The sequence below is a fragment of the Macaca thibetana genome, chromosome 2, assembly GCF_024542745.1.
Source record: "Macaca thibetana thibetana isolate TM-01 chromosome 2, ASM2454274v1, whole genome shotgun sequence".
NCBI lineage: Eukaryota > Metazoa > Chordata > Mammalia > Primates > Cercopithecidae > Macaca > Macaca thibetana.
The window spans coordinates 68375863-68399950 of NC_065579.1; the positions used below are offsets into that span (position 1 = coordinate 68375863).

Genomic DNA, 24088 nt, shown 5'->3' on the forward strand with positions numbered 1-24088 from the left:
TTCCTTTTAATCTCATCTAAAAACAGAACATCTGTTTTCAGACCTTTAACAAACTCACAAAAAATTACAGTATAAATATTTGGTATATACTGTGTGTATTTAAAATAAAAATTTTACTTTTCTTCAGAATATGTCTAGTGGTATGCACTTGAAAAAACAGTATGTTCATTTATTATACAAATGAGAATAAACACTTGAGATGAAATACTGATGAAGGAAACTTCTTCTATGTTTATTCTGCCAGACATTCTCAAAAACTGATTTGAGAATGAGGTGATTAAGAATTTCTGTTTCCCAAGGGGACCTCACAGAGTACATAATCAATCTCTGGTTCACATTTCCCTGAAAACAAGAACAACAACAACAAAAACCACTCTATATAAGATTCTGATTAAATAATTTTAAAGTGAATTTTTTATTTTTAAAAAGTGAAATTCAAAATCATGATGCAGTGATAGAAGTCGGAATCAGGGCAGGGGTGGGGTTCACTCACCTGCAGGGAATGAAGAAATATTTAATGATTATATTTCTAAATGCATATCGCGGTAGACAAGCCCTAAAATGTTCTATTCAATTAATTAAGCTTATATCTCATCCAGGTATACCAAATTATTCTCTTTAAGGGAAAGAAGCTTATGGAGATTAATAGTGGGAAATTAATTGAAAGAACTTTTTTTTGAAATATTAAAGTCATATGAACACCTGATCACATGAAGTATAGCTGAAACTGCTTTTCCTTGTTATCATACTGAAGTCAGTGTAATGCATTGATAAGAAGCAGACCGAACATTTCCAGATGTAAGGTTCATAATTTTTCAAAATAGCAGAGCATGTTGGATTGCGTTAATTCAGAGGGATAGATTTCTCTTTTGGAAAGCTGCCTTTGAGTTAAATACACAAATCCTGAAACTTCTGAAAGCAGTCAGTGTTAATTATCTTCCTTTGAGATGAGTCACCGACAAGCAGAAAATTTGCCATCTAGTGGTGTTTGTATATACGTGAAATCTATTTTTTTATTTTATTGTGAAGTATGAAAGACAGAGAATATTCATAGGCAACAGAATGAGATCTTCCTGCAATTTTCTCTTTTTTTAATCCACAGGAATGTGTAAATAAAACCGTTTGATTATTTAACAAGAGAAAAAAACATTTGGTTATTTAACAGAATTTTCTGACATCCTTGTTCCACCCAGTTGTTATAAATTTGCTGCAGCTGCTTCGTAACGCCTCCAGATGGCGCGCTGGTGCCCGTTCTCGCCTCCCAGCGACCAGCCCGTTGCCAGCTGCTGGGGAGAATGAGCTTGGAGCCGCAGGGCTTAATCCCGCGCGGCTCAGAGATGGGTTTCTGGACTCGCGAAGCAGCTGCAACAAGGCATCACTCATTGTACAAGTATTTCCATTTCTGAGAGCAAAAGGAAGAACTTAAGCGGGCGGCACTTGGAGTGTAAATTGCTTTGTAGTATTTAAAGGCAGAATGGATCCTGGGCAGCCGAGCTGGTACGTGCAACAGAAACTACTCAATGGAATTGTTCTGGGTAGGACTGGTCTGATCGTCCTTTGTGTACCAAACGTTGTGTGTCCTGGATTGCGCCTATGTGTATACACCCATTTCATTTTCACCAGGATCATGGGGACTTGGGAGTCATAATCTTTCATTTTTCCAAAATGATATAATAAAAGCTTTACAGAACATTGTTTATTAATAGAAGCGTGACCCGAGTCACAGTCTTTAGAAACATAGGATAATGGTATAAAAATACTTTTCTTTTATGTTTCTTTTTTAGAGAAAAAGAAAGTAAACGTAACCTGTATCACTGTGCAGTGTTACTGGATATGACTTAAAAGACAATGGCAAAAAATGTTTGACTGCCGTGGAGTAGACTTTTACCTGTAGGTGTAGACTTAAGCACACCTGTAATATATCAGTGTTTTCAAATCTGTGTGCCAGAGAAAAACATTGTGTAGCTATAAAAACACTAGTTATGAAAAATGCATGTCATGAATGTGTACATTTTGTATGGTCTAATACGTTTTGTGAATGTGTGTTGTGTATACGCACACAATAACATGTATATGTGACCTAGATGCAGAATTATTATCGTATGGTTACAAATAGGCATGTGCTGAACATAGATTAATTTCTGAACCTTCATACACTGTATGTCTGTCTGGATAACTTAGTATGGAGATTATCTATTGCCACAATATTAAATATGAATTAAAAACAATATTTTGTTTTCACTGTTACACTTTAAATTTGTTGAATTCTATTCAGTTGTGCATTGAGTTTTCTATGCTTTTAAATTCTGAGGAAAGGCTGGTGTTTATATTTTGAACATAAATTATTGGCTGAGATGATTATGTGGAGATAGGATTCATAGACATATAAACATAGGTTCCCTAAAGTTCAGGTTATATGTGGAATTCACAAGAGTTAACAGTTTTGAAAACTCGAGAGTTCTGACCAAGAGTTTACATTAGAAACAAGAAAATTGAAAGATTCAGAACTAAGTTGGATATTATCAAGGCTGAGGGTGTACGTTTAGTAATATTACTCTAAGATTAATGTTAGACTACTTATAAACTTGTATAGATTCCATTGAACAGATGTTGTTCATGAACCAGTGACTGAATTTTATCTTCTATCATTGCACATAAGTAAATATAACACGATTCAATACAAGAAATATGACTTGCAAGTGAACTAGGTAAGGTAGCATGCTAAATAAAGCCTAATATACTGAGAAAAGTTAGAAACTATAGAGTCCCTGCCCTCAAAGAGTTGCCATTTCAAATGACTAGATTAGGCATGTTCATGAATACGAGTACACAGTAAAAGACAAAATAAATGCTATTAAAGTGAGACATGCACAGGTGTGTAGCATTTAAATTGAGGGAGAAATCTAACTTAGGGGCATTAGTAAGGCCTTCAGATTGGAGAGCCCCCTTCTAAAGAGATGGATTAAAAGAACAATTTTTGTAGGTGTGAAGAGGTTCTGGGCAAGAGATGTATTCGGGTCAGACATGTGGTTTGGGTTGGCTCTGGCTTTCTTTATTGGTCTCAGAGGTAAGGAGTAAGAGATAGATAATATTATGCAAATAGGCTGTGTAATATTGAAGATGATCTTGAACATGGGACTGAAATTTGTGGATTTCATCATCAGTTCATTCCCAGTGCCACTAACAATGTAGACATTCAGTATTCTTAAAACATTGAATGTTCTGTGTAACAGCAAGAGCCAGCACAAAGTTTTAGGATATTTGTATGGTTTATGTATTGCATGTCTACCATATTAGAATGTAAGTTTCAAGACATAGCACTCTTTTTCAGCATTATATCCTCAGAGCCTAGAAAGTACTTGAAAAAATATTTATCTACTGAATGAATTAATGACTAGTAAAATTGGAATATAGTCAGGGTTCTATATCATTCACATTTAGTTTTCCTGATGGTCTTAAATTACTAAAATCCTCAAAATTTACCAAGTCTTTGAAGCTATTGTATCAGCCGATTCCACTTATGGCTCAGGTACTTCTAAGCAAGTTCCCTGGAATTCCACTATTAGTATTTAATCTTACTCTATTTTTAACCTCTTTTATGAATAGTCTTGCCTTTACATTTTTAAAACGGTTATTAAGATAATTATAAACCGTGTGATTATTCGGGCAGAATTAAACAGTTCCTCTTCATATCCCTATAGTAGACATAGTGAGTATATAACACACATTAAACAAATACATTCAGGAAAAGAGTTGAGGGTTTGAAGAATGTCTTTGCTCCCTGTAACATACGTTTACCTCCTGATTAGAACACTTCTAATATTTGGTTCTCTGCAACTTGATTTAGGCGAAACTCTCTAGAGCCTCTTTGTAATTTTGTATATGCAGAGTGATCATTTGGGAAATCCTTAGCTATTTGCTTACATAGTATTTGGGGACACTGTGCTAGTTTCTAGGGGTCACAGCCCCTGTCCCTCCAACAGCAGTGGTCCTCTTTTTTGTGCCTGTGTACTGATATCTATACTTTTTATGGACAATGACAGGAATTTGTGGAGAAACTAGTGAAGAAAAAAGTTTTTGTCATTTGAAAGGGTGATACTGGGTGAAAAGATACAATCATTTTAAAGGAATTTATAAATGTGATTTGCCCAACTAAATTGTAAATGAATGCACAATGACTTGTAAATAGAAGGGCCGAATAAACAATGTCACTGAACCAACAACTTCAAAAATAAAACCCCTGGAGTTTCCCCTGATCCTCGAGAGAGAGCTTTCCGCTGTGATAACGATTTATATATCTTAATTTACTTGTATATCACTCATCTAAAAATACACTAAAGTGGAATTTCTCACTTTCAAAATATATATCGATGGGGTTTATGTGTCAGTTCAACTGAGGATGCAAGCTTTTAGTTTCAGCTTGAGCTAATCTGTGCGAAGTCAGGCTTTTTCCCCCAACAGTGTCAATAAGACAAATTTCCACACTAGCCTGGTCTCCATCCTGCTGGACTTGCTGGTAATGCTTTATTTTTATCCCTGTGAGAGGAGGTAGTATGGCATGGTGGCTGGCCCAAGACTTTCACCTTATTCAAAACCCTAGTGTGTGGCTTGACCTGGAGATTAATCTTTCCCCAATAGATTAATCTATTAGAAAAAGAATACCTTGTCTAAATACTGCTGGGCATTCAGTTTTGGAGAAATATACTGCAGTGTGTACTGCAGGTTTTTCCCCCTAGTGGTTGACTTAAGGCTGTTGTATTAAAACAATAGAAATAGACTTCGTATACGGAGCTGGCTTGGTCAATATTGTCTAACTTATGTTTTTAAAAACTTATTTCAGAAGAAATGGTTATTTCTTCTGAATGATCACTGTTAAATGATCATTTTGAAAGATACAAATACAATGCCCTGAACAACATGCTTTTGTGTCTTCTTTGGAAGGCTGGACATACAAAATTATGCAAAAACAAAATATATACAATTAATGGAAGTGTTTCTGCTACTAGATTCATACTGTACTCCTTTTTCTGGGTGTAGTGGAAAGATCTCCCTCTGTGTATTCTAATGTCACTATTTTTTATCAACGGTGACACTGAATCAGTTTAACATGATTTTTCTTTAGCCTGTGTGACCATACTGTAAATTCCTTAAAGGCAGGAAACAAATTCTATGTTTTCTTTGAATCTCTGTATTATACTAAACATACTGCAAGCCACAAAGCACTTAAGTTTATTTATATTTATATATTTATATATATATATATATATATTTAAGTAGGGTCTCACTCTGTCACCCAGGCTAGAGTGCAGTGGCACAATCATGGCTCACTGCAACCTCAACCTCCTGGACTCAGGTGATCCTCCCACCTTAGCCTCCAGAGTAGCTGGGACTGCAGGTGCACACCAACATGCCCAGCTAATTTTTGTAATTTTTGTAGAAATAGGGTTTTGCTATGTTGTCCAGACTGGTGTAGAACTCCTGGGCTCAAGCAATCTGCCTGTCTCAGCCTCTCAAAGTGCTGGGATTAGAGGTGTGAGCTCCCTCCTGGATCCTGCCATTTTTTTTTTTTTTTTGACAATTGAGTAAAGATTAAATTATAATTTTTTCACACTAATTAAAATAGTAGATATAGTCATATAATAGCAACTTCTAAGGGACAAAATGGAAGTCTTTCTAGTGGTTCTATATACCAAGAATGTTATACCTGACACATCACAGCAGAAAGAGAAAGCTCCTTCTCCTTCATTAGCTGTTAGAAATGAAACGTCTTTTTAAAAATATTATTTGAAATGTGGCGATATCTATAAAGACACAAAACTTGCCTTTACTTGGTAGAGCTATTTACGTCTGAAATAGCTATCTTCTAGCATACCTGTGTCTCTAGGGTGTTGTATAACTGCAGGTGGAATATTCCAAAGTTAGAACTACTAAAAGAACAAATCAGAAGAGTTCCTAGCAGTAAGAATTAACCTTAAGGAAGCTTAGACATATTTATATGCTTTAGAGCTGTTCCTGGGGAAAAAAATCATGCATTTTTTATAATGAGCGTATTTATAAGCATACCCCCACCTGCCACCAAGATGTATAAAAATGAGTTAGTAGCTGCAAACTGCTATTTTAGCAAGTGCTAGAGGAAAATAACAAAGGATCTGTGGCTGTATTGTTAACAGGAGTGAAGAAGCTTCTCTTGCGTCTCTGGACCAAAGGCTAACAGAAGAGCTTTTGGTTACTAAGATGTATTCTTTCCTGGTCTCAGGCTCATTAACGATGGAAGTAGGAGGGAGAGCATATAAAGCGGCAGCTGCAGCTGTGGGCACTCAGATCATTTGTCACCTGGCATGAAGTTAGTGTTGGCAGCTCTGGAGCTCCAGCACAGAGCACCAGGGAGCAAATGCCAACTGATTGTTGTTCCTCACCAGCTTGCTGGCTAACTCCTACTCGTTCTTCAGATCTCTGCTGAAGTGTTGCTTCATCCAGGTAGCTTTGCCTGACCTCTCTAGAATGCATTTAGCACCTTTCTCTTCACTGTTATGGCCTCATAATCTCACCCTTACCATCACACTTACTGGTTGAAGACCTGCCTGCCCTCCTCACTAGGCTCAAGAAAGGCAAGAGCTGAGTCTTTTCCAACATTGTTCAGTGTCTATCTTGCATACAGTAGGTGTGTAAATATTGATGAGTAGTATCTGTTGCATGACGGCTTTATGACTATGTATAGGCTGTATGGGCTTGGATGCCAATAAAGGAGGTGTTTGACTGAGTGCCATGTGTGAGCTGAAAGGAAATAAACTCTCAGTCCTCGTGTCCTCATCTACTATCTGTGACAATTGTATACCTGCCTTTTAAAAGTAGTTGTTGTCCTGGATAACAAACCTGAAAACGTACCCTTGAACTTTAAATAAAAGTTTTTTTAAAATAATAAATAAATGTTTAAAATGTAGTTGTTACAGTTAAATAATATTTTTATTTTTTTGTAGTAGTGCTATGAGGATTTATTTATGGGCTTTCTGCATATTAACTGAGTTGATCCTCAAAAAGACAATCATCAGGTGGGTACTATTAGCACAATACTTTATGTAAGAAATAGAGGCATGGAAAGTTTACCTTCCTTGCCCAAGGTCACAGAGAGAAGAATAATAAAAGTGAAAGGAGAGTGACTAGGCTGGAGTAGGTATTTGCTAAATGCTGGAATTAGGACTATTGCAATTTTACTTAGAGAAGGCTGATTCTTGTATAAATGGGAAATTACACCAAACAGTTCAGAACAGTTTGTTCTCTGGTTTCAGAGCCTTCTGTTGCAGATATTTTATTTGTAGAATTCCCATGGAAGCCCAATATGGTTAGAGAAAAACTTCTAATGTGTGCAGTCAGAGAGAACCCTTATCCTTATTGAGCATTATATGGTGTGGGGCATGTTAGAATCTAAGGAAACCTTTGTAACAAATATTATGGATTTCAAGATAAAAAAAGAAGTAAATGATATCATGACCTGTTTTAATAGTTTGCAGCATTCCTTATTTATTTTGTTTTATTTATAAATTATACTTATTTTGTAATGTTTACTTTTTCTCACTATAAAATGCTTTTTGCGGAAAATACATAATACAAACAGCAAAGAAGGAAGCAAAAATTATCCATAATTATTCAACTAAGAGATAGCTACTATTAACATCTTGGCATTTTTTTTTCTATTTTTTGATAGAATTACATGCACATCTGCTTATATATACACATTCATTTGTACACACATTTTAATATGAAATTAGGTTATACATATATTCTATGTCCTGTTTTGTACCTATTATTTTATCGTGCTCTTTAAAAATTATAATTGTCAGTACCTGCATAACATTATCATATATGGCTGTATCATAATTTTATTTAGTAGTTTTGCTTCTGTTTAATATTGTCCTAATTTTGAAAATTGGTTTATTCTTTTCAATTTTCACTTATTTGAACAGCTTACTATGGTGCTTTACATGACAGATGTACCTTCTAAATAATCATATTTAGATGATGATGTAACAACTAATAATATTTTCGAAGGGGGTAATGCACTTCTGTTCAGAGATAAACAGGCCCAAAAAAATTTTAAGACAGAATTAATATTTAACGAAATAGCAAGAAATAAATTGAAATGGCAAATGGAAGTGGAATAATGTTTTTTGAGAGACCATGGTATGCTATCACCTATGAAGGTCAGCGTTATAATTACCATTTTACTATGACTGACTGGGGCTCAAAGGCAATGAATGACAAAATCAGGTTGTTTTAGTGGCTCTGCCAGGATTCAAATAAAAGTCTCACTCCTCAACACTTTATTTTCTTCATTCCACCATGCAGTCTACACAGCGTGCTGGCAGTGCTCATAGCTCCACATGACTCTTAATTTATCTGAGCCTCAGTTTCCTCATGTGTAAAACAGAAACCGTAATACTCACCGTGTAGGATTTTGTGATGGTTAAGTTGAATAATATATGGAGATTGAGATCCAAAAGAATTTATCCTAGGGCTGAATGTTAGCATCGAGGCTCATAGGTATTTCATAAAGTATATCCTGAAAGTGACAGAATTTGATAATCTCCTCGGAATTGAGGGACTCGCAGAAGGCTCATTAACAACCCAAATTTCCAGACATGAATCTAGATTTAGATCCAGAATCTGAAGTAGGTCACTGCCTTTGTTTTTAACAAATTCCTTTGGTAATTTTGATAATATTTTAAATGGCAACCACAGATATAGGCAACTAGAAAAATGATGCTGAAGGGAGGATGAAAAGTTTAACATGAGACACGAAACTTTGGCAGTCACTGGTTCAAAGTAGATGGAGCTTCGTGTGGCATCGTATGGCTGGAAACTGTGAGGATGTAAAAACAACTCAGGGTTTAAAGACTTCATTTTCTCAGGTAATTTGAAATATGAAACACATTCAAGGCACTTGAAATTAAAAGCAAAAATAATACTAAGTTGACTGAACAGAAATGGCAGGCGACAATGTTTTGCCAAAGTAGGATGTGCTTTAAAGTGGGTTGATTATGAAGGTAAATGCACTGGATGTGTGATGCCTGTGGATCCTAATCACGTATATAGTACTTAAACTAAGAAACCTGATCTGAATTTTCTGTTTGACTTTTTTATTTTTAAGGAGGATATCTTAGAATTATTTCTTCCCTTCTCTGTATTTCCATAGAATTTTTTCTAGCCTTTTATACTGAATAGCAGTTGATAAAATTGATTTTTCCTATGACAAAAGGAGCTTGCAGAGAATAAGAGTCCTAATTCATTCAAGAATGATGCTCAAAAGCAACTTTTCAGTGAATTTTTCAGCCCATATTTTAATTATTTTAAATAGTTGACAGGAACATCTTGTAACTTTAAGAAAGTTCTCTATGGGAGACATGCACTATATTATTTAATTAAAATTACACCAAAGATTTTAGAACATTTGCTTTTCTTGTATTGTGGTATTTGATGTGAATTCTTAAAGAGTGTACTAAAGAAAACATGTCTAATATCTGAGACCGATGTTCTCTAAAACTGTGTTTTTGTCAGGAATTAGTAAGATGCCTGACATTAATATTGTTAAAATTTTAATTGATGGTATTAAATTTCCTAGTGTACCTTCTGCTACAGAAATATTTTGAGTTGTGCCAACTAATTTTCTGGGCCTGTTACTGTCTAATAAACATAGTGGAGACTATATATTTTGACTTGCATTTTCTGGTTAAATCTAACCTTTAAGTCCTCTATAGTTGTATTTTTGGATTGGTCCTTAACACATAATCTTACAATCTTAGGGGGCTAAAGAGGAGCTTGAAAAGTGATTTTCAGGAAGAAAGGAGAATCTCTACAATTTCAAAGCACTTTCAAAAAAGCCATGTCACAACTTCTCTTGCTAACCTATCCCCGTGTCAGTTACCCACATTATTGTGAGATTCTTTATGAAACCCTTCCCTGAATACTTCTGTTGCTGTATAAGCCCACGTCTTCACGCTTGATCTTAGTGCAAACAGAAAAGTGGTCCACTGACCTTTTAATACATGTCATTTAGATATTAGGAGATTGTTACTGAAATCTCTCCCTCAATAAATACTGCAGACACATTATGCACCTAGTCCATGCTCTTTTGATGAGTTCTTTCTGCAGGGCAGAGCGCTGTGTACTTCTCATGCAGAGAGCTACAAGAGGGGCTTGTGTAGGCTTCCTTGCCTTCTTACTTGTAGTTTTTAAAATCATTTTCCCTGTTTTTGTAATTTATCTAAATTGGCTATTCTTTTTTAATTCTCTGCTTGACTTTTTCCACTGGCCTTTTCACCTTCTACACTTGACCATTCACACTCAGAAACAACCAAAAAAAAAAAATGGCGGTTGAATCCTGAAGAAGGATTAAAGGTATACACCTTACAGTATAATTTTGTATGTACATGATTTTATGTATACATTTCAGACACCTACCATCATTGTCCTGTAGGCATGTACTATTCAAGTGCAAAGTTTTGTACCAAATATTAAGCGGATTTATCAATAATGCAAAACAGTAAACCTTGTCCTATATTGAAGAACAACAATCATATTACCACCCACTTATTGTGTATTGAATCCTGACCATCCTGATGGCAGGTAATATTGTGAATATACTAGCATTAAATAGAAAGATTGTCTGACTAAATGATCATCATTTTACCTTATTTCTGAGTCATTACTTTTTGTTAAGGACCTCTTCTATCCTTTTAGTTTAGAAATGTAAACTGACGTTTCTTCCTTTAATTTATACTTCAGTAACTTAACCATCATTTTGCACCATCTAGTTAGTGAGTTTTCCATGTTTTTTCTCTCATTCTTCTCATTTTGTAAGTCATCTTCTGTTGCGGTATATTTATGGATTTTTAAGGTGGTAAGTTTGCTGGAGTCTCATTGATTGCTACTTTCTATGCAGAATCTTTTAGTCAGTGTCAAAGGGAGATTATTATATGGGTATCTCATATACAGGAAATTAGATTCACTATAGAGCAGCTATGGTGGATTTCCAATATTAGATGAGATTAAATTAGATTCGCTGTAGACTTTTTCATGAACTGTTTTCAAATCTGAACTAATTTATTCAGCATGAGTGCAAATCATTATGATAAATTATTCTGAAATACATTTATAGTTTTGTACATCAATTTGAGAAACTTTTAATATTTACTGTTACATTTTCAAATAAATAATTTTCTGCTTTTCACATATATTTTAAAATTGTTTCAATCTTTCATGTTGAAATGTTTCTGGAAGATAAAAGTAGAGAATCCCCCTAGATTTTGTTTGTCAGTACTCTAATATTGGGCAAGTTACATATGGCTAAACAGATTATATATTGAGTTTATGAGACTTAAAAAAAATTCACCCATAAGAAAAGGATGCTGTCTGTCTGATTTGATGATCTACATAACATTGTGAAGAATAATAAAAATCTGTATTTGTATAACCATTAGGCTAGAGATCAGAAAATGAAGCTGTGCAAATCAGTGGGCTGTATTTTTAACTTTCATTTGCCACTGATAAGCATACTGCAGAGCTTGAGAAATTACTCTGCTTAATTTTTCCTAAAACAGTACTTAAGTAGATCAATTACTGATTTGGATTTTATAATAAAAAGAACTGTTAAGGAGAAATTTTTTTGTTTGACAGGTTGGAAATGAAATGTTCCAAACTTGTGTTGTGCAACAGTTTCTTAGGCTCTGGTAAGAAATTAGATTATGTCAAAACTAGTTAATTACAAAGATAAATGTGAAATGCAGGAGATTGATGAAAACAAAATAATTTCAACCAAAGTTCAGGAATTTTTTTTTTTAATTCAGTGATAACACAGATATCTTAACTGATGTCTGGGCTCCATTTCATTTACTTACTACTCCAAATGTCAGCAATGTATACATTAAGGTTGGTTTTCAGATATTAACTCTAAACCATATTCATCAATTATACTCTTGAAGCCAACATAAAGCCCTTTATAGCAAAAGGGTCTTTATTCCCCCTTTTCTCCAATTTTTATTTTGCTCTTATGTGTTTATTTCTATCAATATCCTCCCTTATTTTCATCGTTTTCATATTCCACCCCACACCTGGACTAAGTTGGAGTAAAGAGATCTCTGAGTTAAGAATGCCAGTGAGATCAGAACACTATGAGAATAAGGTGGTGATAGTGGGATAGGGAAAGCAGCTGAAAGAGTTTATTTATATTCGAAAATACATGCATCTGCACCTGCAAGAAGACTTTTGCCATCACAGTCAACTCTTTATTATTTAGAGAACTCTCTGCTTTGTGGAGATTTGGCTGGAACCCCAGATTTGCTTCCCTGGAACACCTAACTTTGTTTTTTTGCTGCCAACAGCATGGTCTCCTTAGGAAGGATTCGGCTTAGACGTGGAGAGGAAGACTGAGTGCCTGTGTGTATGACTGAGTATCAATCAATCCAAATTCCAAAGGCAAATTTAAAAGATTTGGGTGCATTATTTTGTGCACATGCCTCTTTTTCTACCTTATTAAAAATAATTTCAATACTTGTATACTTTTAATATATCCAGTGCAATGCGGTACATGCTCAAATATGTTTCATGTGGTCTTTCTTAACTTCATACTTAACATTTAAACATCTGTATGTTTAATGATTTTACCCTGGCCTCTGGCATTAGTCAAATATTTGTTTCCTTTTCTGTGCTGTCATCAAAGGACTATTACATTTTTAATCTTCCCTGAAGAAGTTGTAACACTCCATTAAAAAATGGTAACAAACACAATGTTACTCCCACTCCATCTTCTATGGCAATTCAAAGCTTGAACATGTATTCACTGTACAATGGAGGTTTGCCTATAGTTTCTGCATGGGATAATGGGACAATTGCTTTTTTGTTTTAAAAATATAATCCCGGCAATGATGTAAAGGATGAATTCAAAATAAAAATCTTATTGGTAGAAAATGTGGGACCAAACTGCCAGCGGCAGCAGTAATGAAAAGGGGGGTGTGGATTTAGAGATACAAGTAGATAAATACAATTTGGCATTAAAAGGTGAGGGAATGTGAGGATTTAAGGATAACTCTGAGATTTCTAACTCATGTAGTTGGCTACCTAATAGTGGCATTAGTCATAGTAAGTTATAGAAACTAAACTTTATTGAAGGGATGCTTGGGATTTTAAGGGAGAAGCAGGAGAGTGGAGTGGAGACAATGTGTTTGGAGTTTGTCATGCTGAGTTTGTTACCTCTTGGACTTATATGTAGAGCAGGGTTTGTCAATCTTGGTCATATTGACACGTTGAGATGGATAATTCCTTTTTGGGGGTGAGGAGCTATTTTGTACATTTAGGATTCTTAGCAATGTTTATGGACTCTACTCACCAGATATCAGTAGTACCTCTCTCAGTTGTGCCAACCAAAAAATATCTTCAGATTTTTCCAAGTCTTCCCTGAAGCAGGGACAAAATTGCACCCAACTGAGAACCACTGGTATAGAGACAACAAAGAAGATATTGATATTTTGTGTCTAGAATTTAGGAAACAGAGAAGACTTGAAATCAATATTAGACTCATCAGTAGTGACAACCTAACCAATGTGAATATATGAGATTCTGCAGGGGAAGAATGTAGATGATTGTATGTTATCTAATTTTTTATTGAACAGGTCTGGAGACTAAAAATTCCTAAACACATGAGATAGACTGAGTCAGCTCATCTTATTTTTGAATACTTTCAAATGTTATATGTTATTATGGTTGTTATAAACTGTTACATATCAGTCAAATTGCTTGTATTGAGCCATAATTAATCTTTCCATAATAATAATTCTTTTGTCCTAATTTTGCTTTTGTGGAACACAAAACATGTCTATCAGGACAAATAAAAATCTTCCTAAATCCCTCCACATATTTTAATATAACTATTAAATTATTTTTTTAAATTCAATATTCTTATGCCCTGACTAAATATCTTTAATATTTTCAACCTTCTTTTATATATTTTGATACTTCTTGCATCATGAGTACATTCTATTGAACAGCAGCCATTTTATATATTCTTCTTAAGGTATGGAGAAGAGAAATGAACAAACTCAACTTTTGACTTCTAGTTTAGAGGAAAACGAGCCGTCATCTTCTACAGTTTGGTCATAGTATTTTTTGGTCATATTTATTATTGCGTTAGCTTCTTTGTCAGCCAGATTATGCTATTGTCTCTTATAGCTTGTTGTTTGTATTTTGCATGAAATTTCTGTTAACATTTCATATCATATATTAGTGATTTTTTAAAAAAACTCATTTCACATTTCATATCATATATTGGTGATTTTTTAAAAAACCAAAATGTGAAAATTTATATTCATCCTTTTCAAAGTTTACCCTTCTTTGGTTTAGCCAGTCATTTCAACCTGCTTGATCCTTTTGGACTATGATTTCATCGTGCAACATATTTGTTACTTCTACCAGTTTTATGCCATCTACACAGTTATCAATCATATTTATCCAAGTCATTAGTAAAAATGTGAGCAGGTCAGGTTCAGAGATAAAGGGTTTATGCAGTGCTATGGATTTTCTCTTCGGCGCTTTCCCCAGCTCCCTTTTACTTAAAGGTCTTTTTGTTTTCATAGAGTACTGTAGAAACAAGACTTACGTACATTATTTTTCACCTTTCCCAGATAAAAACCTTCAAATATAATCCTACCACAGGACATGGCAAGGTAAATTATATTTCATTTGTTGGATTCCATTTATAGGAAAAATGATTTTGTTAAGTGATAAAAATAATGTTAAGTGATAAAAGCAGGATACATATTTGAATATAAAATATGACATTGCTGTATGTAGTAGATGTAGATGTACATATAGATATAGACCTAAATATAGATATTTAGAGAACACCAAAATCTTAAGTTTTAACACCAAAATGATAGTTTTCTTTAAAATGGTAATTATGGTTGATGTCTTTTTGTATCACATTTTGTGGTTTCAAAATGTTATGTAATGGATTTGTCATTTTAAATGCAGAAAATAATAAAATATACTTCTATTACATAATTTTAAATCAACAAAATTTAAAACAGACTCTGCAAATAAACTCATGGATTCCTGATTACCAGTATTTGAGGAAAAGGCCTAGCTGAACTTTAGTGACAAGATCAATCTTCCTAAGGAAGCCACACGTTTTTAATATTTTCTAAGAAGAAGGAGAGTTGAAGTTGCATCATATTTTTCCATCATCAACACCCTACCCTGACTGAAAAATCTCTTAAGAGATAACAGATGTGGGTGGATAGGCCAGAAAAAGCTGTCAGATGGAGAAACATACTTGTCTGTTTTTCTCAACAGCATTGTTATAAAGATCAAGTGAGATGGATAAATGTGAAAATTGGTGGATAAAGCAGTTAACAGTACTATTCAAGGGTATCGATGAAAAGGAGTTTAAGTTATAATCACTATTTTGAAAGAGTATTGTGTTTTATTAATATATAATAGAATATTTGACTCACCAGACACGGTGGCTCAACACCTGTAATCCTAGCACTTTGGGAGGCCGATGCAAGTGGATCACCTGAGGTCAGGAGTTCGATACCAGCCTTGCCAAGATGGTGAAACCCCACCTCCACTAAAAATACAAAAATTAGCCTGGTGTGGTGGTGGGTGCCTATAATCTGAGTTACAGGCTAGTCCCCCCTCAGGGGGACTGAGGCAGGAGAATCACTTGAACCCAGGAGGTGGAGGTTGCAGTGAGCCTAGGTCGTGCCATTGCGCTACAGCCTGGGCGAAAAGAGCAAGACTCCATCTCAAAAACAAAAAAAAAAAGAATGTTTGACTACTTTTCTACAAAAGTACCTTGAAGCCAAACACCATGTCTTTTTAAACTACATAGCTCTCAATGCCTAACACATAACCTTATGCCTATGAGTAAATATCTTTGGAATAAGTAGAGAATGAATTACATTGCTGCAATGTTTTCAAAATAATAGTGACTTTTTATTAACGTAAGAGAAATGGAATAATAAATAGTGTCATAATAAATTAGCAAGTACTAATCCTGTTATCATGCCAAATTGATATAAAAGATGATCCATCTATATTATTAGTGACTAATAACATTTGAATTCTTCCTGTTTCTGTTTCCTAATTTTAGGTACTCTGAGATATCATGCTTGGCCCTATTGTCTCTTTATACTTTTATAATTTTGATTACATCCATGCATCTGGTCTCCAATATCTTCTCCGTGCTCATTACTTAAATAAATAGACTATTTCCAGTTCTTCATGTCTAACTACTGAACATATTTTCTTGCTGTCTTCATATCTACTCAAATTTAACCTATATAAAACTTAACCTATTCCATTGCCCTTCCCTGATCACCCAAGTCCTGAAATACATATACAACACATGCTACCTTCTTTTCTCTTAAGGGAAACTATGTTTCCCAGTCACTCATACCAGAATCCTTGTTCTTCGTGGTCCACTTTCCCCATCATTTACCTTCATCAATAACAAAAAGTTTTCAAATCTTAATGCTTCCATCTCCAGTGATATCTCTAGAGTCTATATTTGTTATTTAATTCTGAGATGGCATAGTTCAGGCTTTCATAATCATTCATTTAACCATCGCAATTCTCTCTAGTAGCTATCAGATCAGGATAACTCTTGTGTTAGTTTGCCTCAGTTCAAAATTCTTTAATGACTACCACTTTAGCTACTAACTTAAGGTCCTATGAATATCATTTGAGAGGAATATACGTTGGAAAATACTAACTTGATTTCTCAAAATACTCTAAGCTTCAACCTCATATAGTGTGATTTCATAACTCTGGGGTCCTACCTAAAATAGGTGTTTGACTTTCTTTCCCATGTAATATTCTTTGAGTATTAAACTCACTGAAAGAAGGGAGCAGATGTTCACAAGAGGGAAGTTGGACTGGAATCTCAAACTCTTGGACACAACTAGTGTCCTCATGCTAGAATGAGAGACCTACACACACCAGTGCAGAATGAAAACCTAACTTGACTTCAACACCCAGGAAATGTGAGGTAATCCTTTGAATGGTGTGCAATGGCTACAAGTCTTGGCTCAGTTATCTAGGGTCCTATTCAGGATGTTTCTAAGGAGAGTCACTTGTATCTGCCTTACCATTTGTTTCACACTTTTACTTCTCTCTTCTGATTTTCATCAAAAATAAATGTGGACTGGGCATGGTGGCTCAAGCCTGTAATTCCAACACTTTGGGAGGCCAAGGAAGGTGGATCACTTGAGGTCACTGGTTTGAGACCAGCCTGGCAAACATGGTGAAACCCTGTCTCTACTAATAATATAAAAAAAAATAGCTGGATATGGTGGTATGTGCTTGTAATGCCAGCTACTTGGGAGGCTGAGGCAAGATAATTGCTTGAACCTGGGAGGCGGAGGTTACAGTGACCCGAGATCATGCCACTGAACTACAGCCTGGGCGACAGAGCAAGACTCTGTCTCGAGAAATAAGAAAATATAAATAAATAAATAAATAAATGTGGAATCATGTGAGATGAGATTAGAAATATCTGTGGAATAAGGAAGTCCTGAGTACTACGTAGAAAGAGAGAAAGGATGCTCTTTCTCACAGAAGTGTAGCAAGAACCGCTATCCAGAGACAGCAGTGTGTTGGGTGGTTCCTTAGCAATAAATATTAAGTTAGTGGCAAGTTGATTAGAAAGGAGGACTTAAGTTGGTATAAATTTGATGAAAAGGAATGCAAAGTTATGAAGATAGCTACAAAATATCAGGATAGCAGAACAATAATTTTGCAATTGATCCAAAGACATTAATTTAATGTTGCTTGTCAGATCTCCCATTTAAAAGGGGAAAAAGAAGTTTCTTAATATGAAAGGTGTTTTTCCAGTATTAAGTATGCCCCCAAGAAATACTGGCAAAAGAAATGAAAAGTTGTGGATTTCTGTTTGTTTGTTTGTTTTTTAATGATGCCTGCAGACTTTAAAGTAGAATTTAGGGATTAATATTTCAATGCAAATGACTATCTTTAAAAGCCCAAAGTGCTAATACTATTCAATCATTTATCTATACATTTCTAATTTTTTCAAAGTAAGCTAAATCACACATTAAATATAAAAGCATATTTTCTTCTTTAGAAACAATAAGTGGAAAATTACCAAATATTTTAAAAATAATTTTGGAGATGAGAGAGAGATAATGCTAACCATTAGTTTATATTAAATCATTTCAAATGAAAAGATATTTATAATGTTTATCTGAAGCAGATATTCGTGCAGTAGGTGATATTGAGTATTCCATTTAAAAGTTGTCTTTGCCGGCAGGCACGGTGACTCATGCCTGTAATCCCAGCACTTTGGGAGACTGAGGCGGGCTGATCAGTTGAGGTCAGGAGTTTGAGACCAACCTGGCAAAGATGGTAAAACCCCGTCACTACTGAAAATACAAAAATTAGCTGGGTGTGGTGGCGCAACTGTAGTCCCAGCTACTCGGGGGGCTGAGGCAAGAGAATTGCTTGAACCTAGGAGGCAAAGGTTGCGGTGAGCTGAGATCGCACCACTGCACTCCAGCCTGGGAAGCAGAGCGAGAGTCTGCTAAAATAAAATAAAATAAAATAAATTGTCTTTGGGACTATTCTAGGTTTGTGTTTCATTTAGTGGGAGAATATTGCCTCTACTATATTCTTGCTATCCTGTCTTGATCTTGTCTTTCTAGAGTTGCTCAGAGACTTGAAGTGCTCACCAATATCTGGTATGCAGTTAGTTTTTTTAAAATGATTGTCTTTTTTCTACCCCATTCCTTTAATCCTCATTTTACTTTTCCACTCCTCAAGAACTAATCTCTTCCAAAATGAACGAACAGTAGTTTAGCAACAAGCCCTACAATGTATAATCTGCACATTTAAAGGCTATGTAGATTTAAATCTACTCCAACTAATAGTCCACTTTTACTTAGAAAATGAGCTATCACTCTCTCTCACATCATTTCTTCAATCCTTGGTTTGAAACAAACAGGAAACTCCAGCCAGAATGCAAAAGGAACAGTTCTTGTAATCTTGAAATCAAGTTCACACCCAAGGAATTCTCTCTGTCCTCTGCATGGGATTAAGGGTTGGAAGGAAGTCTCAGTGACTCATTTGCCTTAGTTGTGTTAAAGCACACTTATGAAATTCACAATTCAAAAATAACCTGAAACAGAGAGGTGATTTCTTGATCACTTATTAATTTTTTTTCACTTTAAATCCCTGAAATGTTGACCGAAAATGCCAGAAGAGAATAAAACTTTTATAGTAGAGAACACATTAACTACCTTATTAGTTGATGAAGGGTTGAACCACAATACAGTGGTAGGCAGTATAAAAAGATGTGTTGTATAGATGCCAGAGAGCCCCTTAGTAAGACTACCAGTCTACCAACACATTGTTGAAAATAATACCAGACAACTTAAACTTCTCTTTTTCTTCCTCCTCCTCTTCCTCATCCCCCTATTTCTTTTCACCCTCCTCCTCCTGTTCCTTCTTCTTCTCTTCTTTCTCTTCTCCTTCTTCTCATTTCCTTCCAATGTTAATTTTGATTAGACATGAACAAAACCAGGAATTTTATCATTCATGTGATTATATGAAGATATTTCAAGCAGTATAGTCTAATTTTGTATATAAAGACATACTCCCACATGGGTTCAGTGAATGACAGTTGTGTTCCATTGTTAAATGATTTCTATTTCCTCGTGTTAAGTATTTCTCCTGAAGTCCTGTAATCAGTGAACACCATTCCTTTTTAATGCTTGAGTCTACTGTACTTTAAAAGGTTAAATTAAAAGAAAGAAATTTCTGCAATAACTTCCCACATCCTTTATTCTGCTTGATATTTCAACTTTAAAAATGAATTACAGGAATGACTTTCTGAGCAACATTGAAAGGATATGAAAAATAGGTTTTGAGCATTTCATTTTTAAAATTTGATTTATTTTTATTCTTTTTGTGCATGTCTTTTGAATGATTTGTTTTACAAAGTCACTACTACTTTAAATGATATGATAGAGTTTACAGTGTCCTATTTTAACTGGGCATCCAGATTTAATAGCGTACACACTGATTGTCAAAATGAGGTCCCTGGACCTCAGGAGTATCACCTGGGAACCTATTTGAAATGAAAATTTTCAGGCTCCACCCCCAGACATACTGAATCTGAACTGCTTGAGGGAGAAGTCCAGCAATCTCCTTTAATAAACCCTCTTGGTGAATCTGATGCAGCTCAAATAGAATGACTAGTTTATTGCATTACACACAGGGAATGGATATAAATTAATATAAAATTATATAAAGAGGGCTTTGATTAAAAATGACATAATTGTTTCTTCTAAATTTCTGTTATTTTAATTTGTTTTAGTCAATTTTCTCTCTGCCCATAATTTCCTTTTGTTTCTCATGTTACTAATAGTATCCTGAATTAGAAATTTTAACAATGAATCCTTTCTCCTGGGTTTTCTTTTGTTCTCTTCCTGAACTTGCATTGTTTTCCAAAGTGATAAATTTGGGTTTGAATCTCTGTGATGCCACCAATTATGTGACTTGTGAAGTGGCTTGATCTTTCTGAGTCTTACTCAGCTAACGTGGGAAAGTACCTCATTGATGTTTAAAATTCAGAGCAGTACAGAGAGCTAGAAGATTATAAGTTGTTTTGATTTTGAAACTTTTCTGGTTGTACAATAGTTCTATGGAACAAAAGAAATTGCACTGTAGACAGCATTAAATTTCACCTATAGTTTTAAGTTAACTTTCCTAGATTGGGAACAAAATTAACATCTTGTTGAGAGACTTTCTGAAATGATAAAACAAGTGGGATAAATTCTCAAAAGACTACTACTGACAAAACATAATCTTTAGCTGATGAAAATGGTGGAAAAATGAATAATAATTCTAATTTAGAAAATTAACATATATGAAGGATATATATTTTTATCTCTTTTTCTTTACCAATATCTTCCTTCTGTCTTTAAACACAGATATGTGTCCTCTGCTTTATAAGTTTTTAACGTGGCTTTCTATTCCATTCTATTAAGTCTTTCTATCCCATTGCTTTATGTTCAGATGAATTGTTGCTTTCTTTCATTTTTCCTTTGTTTTGTTTCACAAATTATCATTTCTATCCCTTTTCTTTACTGACCACTGCTCTCCTGAGAGGGCAGCACCCTGAATAGGCAAGACTGACTTTCTTCATATATCACTTACCCTTAGTGGTGCATTGGATTATAAACTGTCAGTGCGATAAGGGACTATAGAGACCATTTAGTTGAAGGCTTTATTTTACAAGTGAGGAACCCGAAGCCCATAGAAGCTATGCGATCTAATCAAGGCCACTTAATAAGTGGTAGATATAAAGTCAGAACTCCTGTGCCCTGGTTTCTAATTCAGCGAAATGTGTGATTAAGTTATAACTTTGTACTTCTAAAGGTAGAGCTAAAGCAGGGTATCTTCCCTACATATGAATGGGGTTTCAGTAATTACAGTAAAAAGTAACAGTTGCATACGTATTGTGTGACGTGTGCTTACTGAATGCTAAGCGTCTTGCATGGACAACCTCATGTAACGCTTACTGAAATTCTGTGAGGTCAGAGATGTTATTATCTCCTATATATTTCTATTTTACATTTGGAGAAATTGAAGTAGATAATAAATAACTTGCCTTATGTCACACAGAGTCATAGACTCACAGAGACCACAGAAACAACAAAAAGATGAAAAACGTTCAGTATCCTCTTAAAGATTGCCATGGGTTGACAGGACATTGAGTCCTTGTTTATCTGGTTGGGGATGGCAAGTAATTGGAGTCAAGAAAACAGCATTATCCTGATTAAATCTCATCAAGTACATCAGTCTAGGCAAGGATAAGTTGTATCTCTTGTGTCCTCATGGACGTTTCTGCTCTCCCATATAGCCTTATTATCTTAATTTTAATTTTTGGGGGGGTTATATCAACCATAAGTTGGCTATTTATTATCTGACAGTTTCTTGGGTTAGGAGTTCAGTTGTGACTTAATTGGGTTCCCTGCTCAGGGTCTCTCAAGGCTTCAGTCAAAAGATGTCAGCTGGGCTGCATTCTCATCTGGAGGCGCAACTGACAACAAATCCTCCTCTAACAAATAATTCTGTTAGAGGAATTTATTTTCTTGCCACAGTAGGTATGAGGTCCTTCAGCTTCTTGCTGGCTGTCAACTTGAGGCTACTCTCACCTCCTAGCCATATGGGCCTCCCAACATGATCTATTGATTCTTCTTGGCCAGCAAGGCTTTCAAGTTTCTAGAAAAAGCTTACTGGTAAGACAAAATGTTTATTTTTATTTTTTATGGTATATTGTCAATTTATAATGGTATATATTTATGGGATATAAAGTGATATTATAATTTATGAATGCAAAGCACAATAATTTAACCAAGCTAGTTCACATATCCATAATCTCAAATATTTAATATTTTTGTTATAACATTTAAAATTCATACTGGCAACATTTTTGAAAAGTGGAATACTTTGTTATTAACTATATCCTCATGCAGTGCAATAGATCTAAATAGAAGCATATTCCTTCCACCTGAGATTTTGTACACTTTGATCATCATCTCCCTATTACTGCTGCCCCAGTCACTGTAACACCATTCTATTCTCAGGTTTTATGAGTTTGGTTTTGATTCTACATATAAATGAGAACTTGCAGTATTTGTCTTTCTGTCCTGGCTTGTTTTACTTAGCATAATGTTCTCCAATTCCATCATGTTGTTGCAAGAATTTCTTTCTTGTGTTGATAGAATTTCCTTCTTTTTAAAGGCTGAATGGTATTACACTGTGAATATATACCATATTTTCTTTATCCATCTGTTGATGGACACTTAGGTTGATTGCATAAGTTGACTATTATGAAAAGTTTTGCAATAAACTGGGAATGCAAACACCTCTTTCACAAAGTAATTTTAAATCTTTTGATTCAATATCAAGAAATGGGATTGCTGGATGATATGGTGATTCTAGTTTTAATTTTTGATGAATCCCCATTCAGTTTTCTATAATGGCTATACAAATTTGCATTCCCACCAAAAATCTGTAACAATTCTCTTTTCTCAACATCCTTGCCAACACTTGCTATCTTCTGTCTTTTTTTTGATAATAGCTGCTCTGACAGGTGTGAGATGGTATCTTATTTTGGTTTTAGTTTGCATTTACCCAATGATCATCAATGTTGAGCATTTTAAAATATATCTGTTGTCCGTTTTTATCTCTTCTTTTGAGAAATGTCTATTGAGATTCTTTGCCCATTTTTGGTATTTTTCTTTGCTTTGTTTTCTTGCTATTGAGTTGTTTGAACTTCTTACATATTTTGGATATTAACTTCTTATTCAATGGATCCCAACTATTTTCTCCCAATATGTAGGTTGTCTGTGTACACAGTTAATTGCTTCCTTTGCTCTGTAGCTTCTTGTTTTGAAGTGATTCCATTTGTCCATTTTTGCTTTCTTGCCTGTGATTTTGGGTCCAAATACAAAGAATTATTGTGTAGACCAAAGTTATGGAGCTTTTTATTCCATGTTTTCTTCTATTACTATTACAGTGTCTGTCCTTAAAATCAGAAAATTAATTCTTTAATCCATTATGAGTTGATTTTGTTTTAATGTGGTGTAAGATAAAGGTCCAATGTTATTGTTCTGTATGTGGATACTAATTTTCCCAACATTATTTATGTAAGAGACTATCCATTTCCTATAAACAAATACAGTAAAACTGCATGATATGAAATCAACAAACAAAAAATAGTAGCATTTCTGTACACTAATAACAAAGTATCTGAAAAAAAAAATTAGGAAAACAATCCATTCGTAATAGCAACCAAAATCCTTAGGAATAACTTTAAGCAAGAAAGTGAAATATCTGAAAACTGGAAACTATGAAACATTTTTACAAAGTTGAAGTGGACACAAATAAATGGAAAGATATTCTATGTTCATGGATTAGAAAAATTAATATTGTTAAAATATACATACTACCCAAAGTGCTCTACAGATTCAATGCAATCTCTATCAAAATTCCAGTGACAATTTTTCACAGAATT

At 34.6% G+C, this 24088-nt stretch overlaps 1 long non-coding RNA gene across 1 annotated transcript in view; it reads left to right on the forward strand.

Annotated features, from left to right (window-relative positions):
- The first annotated feature begins 1287 nt into the window (after positions 1 to 1287).
- LOC126947529 (uncharacterized) overlaps positions 1288 to 24088 on the forward strand; it is a 228300-nt gene continuing 205499 nt past the window's right edge. The window contains exon 1 of the long non-coding RNA XR_007723116.1: positions 1288 to 1497. This is a non-coding gene — a long non-coding RNA (uncharacterized LOC126947529). The remainder of the gene's footprint in view (positions 1498 to 24088) is intronic.